Source organism: Hibiscus syriacus, unplaced genomic scaffold (assembly GCF_006381635.1).
Source record: "Hibiscus syriacus cultivar Baekdansim isolate YM2019G1 unplaced genomic scaffold, ASM638163v2 tig00110956_pilon, whole genome shotgun sequence".
In the NCBI taxonomy this organism is placed as follows: Eukaryota; Viridiplantae; Streptophyta; class Magnoliopsida; order Malvales; family Malvaceae; genus Hibiscus; species Hibiscus syriacus.
In genome coordinates this window covers 1,566,204-1,575,682 of record NW_024062932.1, presented here as the reverse complement: position 1 = coordinate 1,575,682, position 9,479 = coordinate 1,566,204, and the positions used below count along the sequence as shown (strand labels likewise).

Below are 9,479 nucleotides of genomic sequence, written 5' to 3'. Positions count from 1 at the left end.
CAAAAGTTAGCAATACTCTCAACACTTTCTTTTTTGTTGGCATCCAACGCCTGTTGCTGCAATTAAGCAACAATCATTATTAATTTACCGTCTAAAACACAACTTTTCAACATTTATTAATTTAACTCACCGCTAAGTGGTATGGAAGGTAGCTAATCATCCAGAGTGACTTTTTCGAATCGTAGCATACTGTCCAGGAGAGAAAATAAATAACCTAACAAAATTAATTACACAATCAGAACATATTCAATAGGTTTTAACATTTTGTACTTTCTACTTACCACACCGCCAACCCATTCTGTAGGCTTCAACGTTGCAACGTCGTATACACTAGCGAATTGATTTCCCATTGAGATTACAGAATATCTGTATGAATCATTAAGATTAATATCTTGTATTGAAATATTTAAATATCACTCACAAAGCAATATATTTCACTTACCCATATTCTAACTCACTATTCCATAAATAATTACAAATTGCAGCTTCGATATCATCAATTCCGCTTGGAATATCCGCTTTTTCAACCTACAATTTTGTATTCAAATTTTTGTCACAACAACATGATAAAGATCAAATTAAGTTTTCTTTTATTCAACTTACCTTCTTCTTCTTCTGGAGTGCAGGATATTCCGAATCCAAATCTATATCTATAACACTCTCCGGTGTATAGATCACATCGACATCATTCCTCCTCATTTCCTCCATATTTTCTTTTTCATATTTTTTCAGTTCATCGTATTTTTGTTCTACATAGCTCTTCATCTCTTTTATTTCACCCTTTAATTTTTCCCCTTCATCCAAGTATTGATCAACCACCCCCTTCACCCCCGTAAGTTCACTCCTCAATTCCACAACCTCCTTCATCACTCCATCAATTTTTTCACCCGTCACCATCTTAAGATCACCCCTTAACATCTCAATTTCTTTCACCACTTCACCCCTCAACACCTCTACTTCTTTCACCACTCCATCTATTTTTCCGTCCACTATTTTTCCTTTCACTTCCCCTTTATTCCTCTCAAGTGTCTCTTCGACTCTCTCAAGTTTCTCTTCGACTTTCTCAAGTTTCTCTTCGACTCTTGATTGTCTTTGCATGATATCAAATTGGATTTTTTTGATATCAGCCAATTCAAACATCAAAATGTCGAAGTTACTCTACCGTCATCCCCTAATACAACCATCTCCTCTTTCTTCTCCACTGCCTCCTCTACCTCCTTGCTAATAACCTTCAAAATTAAATTACAATATTAAGGCATTGATTATATTCTTAATATTATTTAATTACATTTATTACTCTTTCTTTCTTCCTTGGTCTATCCAACTTCAACTTCACCATCACTCTAACCACCTCTTCCTTCCCCCATGCACGAATATATGCCACTCCGATTCTTTCTTAAGCCGGCACTGCCTCACAGCCCGACCAAAAATCGAACAGTACAACCTGCATTTATAATAAAATTTATAATTTTATATAATAACTATACTATCATTTTATATAAAAAAACAAAAAAGTTCTTCAACTCATTTACCTATAAGATTGCTATGCACCCTTTGAGGTATCTCTGGTTGCCCTTTTTAAAGGTGATTATTGATTCAATCAATATCGAATGGACATATTCAGCCCAAATGAATTCACCCTTCAAGCCTTCATCACAAATGAGTTTCATATAGTCCTTGTTCATTGACGTATCACCCGTTGGACAAAGAAAGATCCTGACAAGGTAGAATAGAACTCGAGTCTTCAACTCATCCCCCCGTAAGATCCACTTTTGATTTCCTCTTGAAGTTTAGCATATGTCACCTTCTGCTTCAAACCATATTTTGAGACAAGTGCTTTCCAGTTCTTACTCTTAGAGACTTCTACAACACTTTTGCCTTCATTTCCTACCCCCAAGACGACTACAGCACATGGGATCCCGAGAGGAAATGAAAAATCACCATATTTAGTAATAAATTATTTGACATCAAATTGCGCCATCAAGGATCGACACAATTCCCTCCGAATAGGTCGATCCCTTACTCCTACCAATGATCCAAATCCCATTTCTCCCAGCACATTCAACTGACCCTTATCCTTAAGGTGTATAATTAATGAATTCACCCTTTTAAAGTTGCACCTTGTCGACACTTCCTACATTTTTAACAATATATAATGTTATAGTTCTTATATATTTTGTATCAACGTATTTACAAGTTTAATGAATACCTTATTTTCATGTGCTTTCCTTCATTCTTTGTATTCTTCACTATCCATCTTTGACTGTGCGATGTAAGGTTCCTTCTGAGCATCAGTCATCGAATTCCATTTCTCCAACACATCATTTCTTACCTAATATTAAGCATAAACGTTTTTTAATCAATACATTAATGCTAAATAATACTCAATGTCAATTTCAATTTACATACCGAACCGATGTGTTCGCCACCTTCCTTCATCCTTTTGCATTCGGTCATACTGTCAACATTTAAAATTTGTCATCAATTTAAAGTTCTTAAATACTTTAATCTAATTACCATTTCAACAATAATAACAAAAAAACATTGATACTTACTAGAAGTACATATATCCACCATTTGGTTGCTTTCGAGTCTCGAACTCAATTTCAAAGTCATCTGTGCCACCAACAATTTTTCCACCTATTTACTCCATTTTTCCTTCATATATCAGTTTATGCAAATCAAATCAAATACTTGTTACATACACTTTATTCAATATACAAATATAGATAACTACTCTTGTGGTAAAACGGTTTTCTTCAAAAGAATTTGAATGGCCACTACAAAATGTGTCGGCACATTTATACAATCTATAATATCATTTTCTACCTATAATATTTAATAAAAGTATCGACATTTATATTTGACATTGAATATCACTTTCTATTTGTAATTAGTCTCAAATGCTTCTTTACTCCAAAACCCAAACAACATATAAAAACCCTATTTCTGATTACTGTAATAATAAAAAACTAGGGTTTCAACAACGTACTTTTCGATTCGACTGCAGCAACAAACAAACAAACTTCGCTTTAGAAACGCCTTCTGAAATGCAGCAACAATTACGCTTCCATTTCAAAAACTCGTCCGTTCTATATATTTTCAGAGGATATTTAGCTATGGCCTTTATATTTTCATCGGATATGTTATTTATATTTAATCGATACAACTACAAAAATATCGATACTTTTATGTCAGGTGTCGATACTTTCGATAGGATAATTACCTATTTCTTTGAAAGTATCGATAATTTATTACACGTACTTATTAAAGTATCGACACTATAAATATATCCGGTAGTGATTTACCGATTTTATCATTTCGATATCGGTTTTGTCATATTTTTACTTGTTATATCGTTGTGGATCGATACATTTTTTAAAGTATCGACACTTTATAGGCATTAAAACTGTTTCTCTTTTAAATTCACAAAGTGTCGATACTTATATTAAAGTATCGACACTTTCAATATATCTGGTAGTAATTTACCGGTTTTATCATTTAGATACCGGTTTTGTCATATTTTTACCTATTATATCGTTGTGGATCGATACATTTTTATAAAGTATCGACACTTTATAGGCGCTAAAACTGCTTCTCTTTTAAATTCACAAAGTGTCGATACTTATATTAAAGTATCGACACTTTCAATATATCCGATAGCGCTTTACCGGTATTGTCTTTTCGTGACCGGTTTTGTCATATTTTTACCTGTTATATTGATATGGATTGATACATTTTTTATTTAGATCGACACAACCCGACAAGTTAAGTTTTTCGGTTGCCAAATTTTTTAATATTTCTTCATGATTTAGACCTACTACATTATTATTACTCAATATTTCCGATAGCACTAAACCGAATTTGTTAAATATCTTTTAATGTATCCGGTAACGTCGTATATTATCTCGCCTTTTCTGAGACAATCGATTTGGGATTTATTTATGAGACGACCTTAATGATTATAGGTATTTATTAATGTTTTAATATTGAGAAAATTACTCGGCGTTTTATTTGGGGTGGGACTACTAGCTCGCCCAGTTCCACGAGGTCTCGGTCTTTGGCCGATCTATATTCAAAACGAAGCTTTTTTTAGTTAAACTTGGCTTTGATTTTTTTATGCAGTCTGATGCGTTGTGGGTGAGAGTGCTTCGCTCTAAGTATCATGTCCAAGATAATCTGCTTGTTCACATCGTTTCCACTAAGGGATATTTCATTTGGAAGTCGCTTTCTCGCATTTGGTCATTAGTTTTTTATAACATTTGTTGGTCAATTGAGAGGCAACCCTCTCATTTCTTCGGTTTCGCCGTCCAATATTCCTGACCCTATGGCCACGGTGCGAGATTATTCTACCATCTAGGGTAACTGGAACTTTCAAGCTCTCTGTCGGGTTCTGGACTAGGAGAATTGTAATTGGGTTATCGCCACTCCTCCCCCTTGCGATTCTGTTGGCTCCGATCACCCGACCTGGTGTTTGGAAGCCACTGACCATTGCAGCGTTAACTCGACTTATAAGCAACTTTATAAGGGCGGTTGGAACGTCCACCACAAAATATGGGATGTTGCTTGGTCTTATGATGGACCTCAAAGAATCGAGCATTTCTTGTGGCTTATCTTCCATCAGCGTATAATGACGAATGTTGAATGGGCTAGGTGGGGCCTCACGTCGGTAAGTTGTTCCCCATACATCAAAAATATTTTTTTTTTGGAAATTTTCATTCGAAAACTGCTGTTGGACGGCATCCCACACGCCGCCGTACGCGTGTGGTACTACTCCAAGTGATTTTAACTACAAACTGGCTGAACCGATTTACTCTTAGATTGAACCGATTGGACCCGTTGACTGACCTGACTTGCTGACCAACCCGACCCATTGACTCTTGACTGTTAACCATTGATCGTTGACCGTTAACCGTTAACTTTGACCCGTTGAATTTTTTCAAAGACCCCTATCTTTATGTTTTTAGACGTGCTGAGTCCGTTTTATCAATCTGTTTGCCAAATTCTGAAATGAAAACCCTGTTTTTATCATTTATCACTTAAAGTCTTATATATACCAAGTAAAATGTGAGATTTTTTATTGACTTTTTGGTGTTGTTTTCTGAAGGTACTCTCATGTCTCCAGTCGCTCTCCAATAGGCCTTGATCACTATCGTCCCACTCAGTTTAATTCTAGTTACCCGTCTCGAGATACATGTCCTGTTCCGTAGAACTTAATGCGATTGATAGTGGGAACCGTAAGGCTTAGCTAGTGTTATTTAGCTACTATAAGTGTGTTCTCTAGACATGTTCAATACTTTTGATGTATTATGCTATTATGTTATATGTTACTGTTTGGAAGCATGTTCGTAACCTGATGATAATTATCTGTGGAACTTCTGATTTCTGAATAATGTTGCATCACTCATGATTTGCATATTGATGCATTACTGATTCTGCATGAGATTAATTCCTCGTCTTGTTTTTACATGTGATTATATCTCTGTCATGTTTCTATTTGAGATCCTCATTGGAGGGCTAAATCCCCATACTGATTTATGTTCTTGATTGGGATCCTATTCGGAGAGAACATCCAAATCCTGTTTATTCGTGGTGAAAGGTACAATTACATGTTAAAGATGATGTACTCTGACATATAAATTTTGATGTTACTGTTTAAGCATGATTTGTGATGTTATATATATATATATATATTGTTATATGTTTTACTATAGAGGACACATTGAGATTTTTAGCTTACTCTTTTAGTTTATGTCTTTTCAGATCCTTTTAACTCTTAAGATTATGACCGGTACATGGAGGATCATTTTCTATCACATTTTATTTGCAGTCATAATATTGTTGTTTTTAGACTTTATGCTATTTACTTTCCATCGATTTTTATATACACTTATATGGAACTTTGGGATATTAAATTATTTTTGTCTGATTTGGATTTTGAACTCGTATTGAAATATTTATTATGAAATTCTACTCATGTTTATAAATTTATACTCATTTTCTGACGATGCATGTTTCTATCGGAAAGTTTCATGATTTATGTTAAACTAAATTTTTGTTGTGGTCTCCGAGATTCGGTCGTATCGTCCAGGCCCGATCTAGGAGTTACAAAAAAATAAAAAACTTAAAATTTCAGTTAAAATATTCGATTACCTTCAAGCTTTAGAAAGAATTCTTTGAATTTAAAAAGCACATAATGAATATAAATAAATAAGAAAGAGAGAGCATCACAATTAGGGGTAGCTTGGCCTGTTTAAAAGTCTGTTTCACAATATACATTTAATATTCATTTGATAGTTATTTTTACTAAAAAAATAGCATACCTTCTATAATAGGTTCAACAAACCCTTAATATATAATTTGGTTTAATTTTTAATCTAACGTTAATTTAGTTGGACACATATATATTGGTACCCAAAAAAATAATATAAGTATTTTAAACACTAATTTTTATCCCACATACCTGTCTGCACAGTACCCAAGGTCAACACCATACATTGTTGTTCCCGAAGCCTGCACTAGCACACCATCAAATGTTGCTGTCGCCCATGCGTCCATACTGTCCATACTCCATTTTGTTGATATTTCTCTTTGTTTGTAATGAATATATAATAAAAAATGAATGAAGCAATGGTGGGGGGACCCGCTCGTGAGAGATGATTGGAGGGGGATAGATTGAAGAGAGAAAGAAACGGGGAAAGGGGGTTTGTTTAGTTTTAGGTTTATATATTAAATTTAGGCTTAATTACCTTCTAGACCCTATAGTTTAGCCAAATATTTTCAGTTTAGTCACTAATTTTAGAGTAAAGTCCCTATTAAGTCACTCTAACTTATACGCATTTTACAAAGTAGTCACTCTAAATAGGTCGGTCTATCATGCTTATAAGGCTTAATAATAAGCCTAAGCCTGACCTATTTAAATTAATAGGCTTTTAAAAAATCCTGAGCCTGGCCTTTTTATTAAATAGGCCAGGCCAAGCCAGACTTTATGTAGGCCAGGCCGTAGGCCCCTATAGACCGGCCTGGCCTATTCCGACCCCTAATCACAATATATAAGTTATAAGAAGATATAATTTAAATTCTTTGAATTTAAAAAACACATAACGAATATAAATAAATAAGAAAGAGTGAGCATCACAATATATAAGTTATAAGAAGATATAATTAGTTTAATTTTGATTACCTAGAAATATAATTTAAAATTTTAATAAAATTATATAATTTTTTTCCTCTCGGCATTAGAGGGCCATGGCCTACATAGGCCCAGGCTTCTCTCCGCCCCTGAGTTGGGCAGTGCACACTTCATGCTCGTTAAAAAAAATCTGTTGCTCAACTCGATTCATTGTTTATTAAGCTCGTTAAATTTTTGTTCAACTCGTGCAAGCTCACTGAATTTTTTACCTTATTTTCTTAACTATAGGTAAAATCTACTAATACTATATGTAGTTTAATATAAACAAAGATTACTAAATTTAACCAAGAAATTTATTAAAAGAGCATATGAATCAATTTCAAAGTCTAAACTCCACAATAACAATCCACAGCTATATTAAAATAACAAATAGGGCTTGATTTTCAAATGTAGTAAAATATTAATTAACAATTTATTACTTTTATTATTTATTAGAAAATTAATAGATTAATAATTTATCATATTTTTTATAAGTAAATTAGTAATTCTTTTGAATAAAATAGTTTTTATGATAACCACTAAAAATTATATATATAAAAAAATCAACGAGATGCTTACGAATTTATAGAGTTGAATTGAACTTTACTCAATTAATTCATTAAAATCTTGAGTCGAGTTTGAGTCAAATTAAACCAAATCAAGTTTTTATTGTACTTTGATCGAATCGAATTTGAGTTGATCATGAAGTGCTCAACTCTTTAAACACCCCTACATGTGACTTATCATACTAGCTTGCTAGTAATACGTTCTATCTAGTTGGTACAGGTGATTGGATAAGTTAGATTGTCTTATCTAGTGTGTGATGAACATAAACAGAGGTGAGAGAAATCATGCTATACTCTTCCAAATTAATATTTTTAGGGATAATGATAATAATCATAGATGTTCCGAGAGAGGAGGATGGAAGCTGATCACTTTTTTTTGAAATTTTTAAATTTTTATACATTTTAAATATTTTTACATGTTTTATTAATTATTTAATTCTATGTTTTTAAAAAATTTATAATTTCACATTTTTAAAATTTCTAATATAACTTCATAAAAAAATTTGTCTGCGGTATAGAACATTATGGAGCTAACATTGAGTAATGCACCTTAATCGTTTCCGTCAAAAGAAAGTTGTTATTTGATACATCTCAAAACAACCCAGTAAATGATTTAATCCAAATGGAGGATGTAACTTGCGTAAATAACATTCTGATTAATTAACTCATTATATGATCAATAGAATCCTGTAACGGAAAGGCAGGATTACGTAAACACAGGCATAATCTTAAACTCTACATACGTATGTATTACATATGCAAACATATTTTGTACGTACAATGCATGCGTGCATGAGATCTGAAAACCTAATGACTCTAAAGACGGGCAATTAACAATAGCTCAGCCTATATTGGTTAGCCGGAGAAGATGTTTTTTCTTGGACCCTAAACCGGGATCACGTTTCACTTTGACCAAATGGCTCAAAACTTTAGCGTACCGACTCATCATTCCTTTGAGCTTTACCCCGTTGTTATTATACTGATGGTTTTTCTTCACCAGCTGCAGCTGTTGCTCCTCTTCCGAGAAGTGCCGGCCAAGCGAAGTGGTGCCGCCGCCCGTTTCGTCGCCATTGATGAGCTGCTTCAAGCTTTTACGATCCTCGTTTTCTGATTCCTTGTCGTTGGTATTAGGTTGTTGGGGATGAGAACTGGGTGGCTTCCTGGTTCTCTTGGACAGTGTGATGTCGTAATGGGGCTTGTTTTGATTGCACTCGCTGCCGCCCACCATCTCCCGATCGAACCAAACCGCAACGAATTGAATGCAGGTTCTGGAGATTTTAAAAGAGGGTTTGTACTCAAATGTCAAAATCTGAAAAGATGAAATGTCTTCCTCTCTCCGACTGAAAAGATTAGTCGTCCCCTCATTCTAAGGGAGCTGGTAAAATACAGCATACTAGAGAAGCTGAAACATTACCAACCAAACGGCAACAATTCACTCCCCTCATCGTCTTCCGCCTTTCTTTTCACTGCACTTCGTAACTCCTATTAAGGCCGCTCTTGACAGATTTAATAATGGTATTACCATATTGTTTGTTTTTTTACTAAAACATACAAAAACATCTTTCCTATTAAATTTATCCCTTTTTAATATAAAATTGTCCAATTCAAAATATATCATTATAAAAGTAAACAAATAACCCTTGTATTTTCGTTTTCACCCTTATTCTTTTACTTATCAAAACAAATATGTCAAATCTATCAATAATTTTTTGAGTGATAATTTTATCATTTATTTTATTTTA

At 33.8% G+C, this 9,479-nt stretch overlaps 1 pseudogene; it reads right to left on the bottom strand.

Annotated features, from left to right (window-relative positions):
• Nucleotides 1-1,139: 1,139 nt before the first annotated feature.
• LOC120148403 overlaps nt 1,140-9,479 on the bottom strand; it is a 17,402-nt pseudogene continuing 9,062 nt past the window's right edge.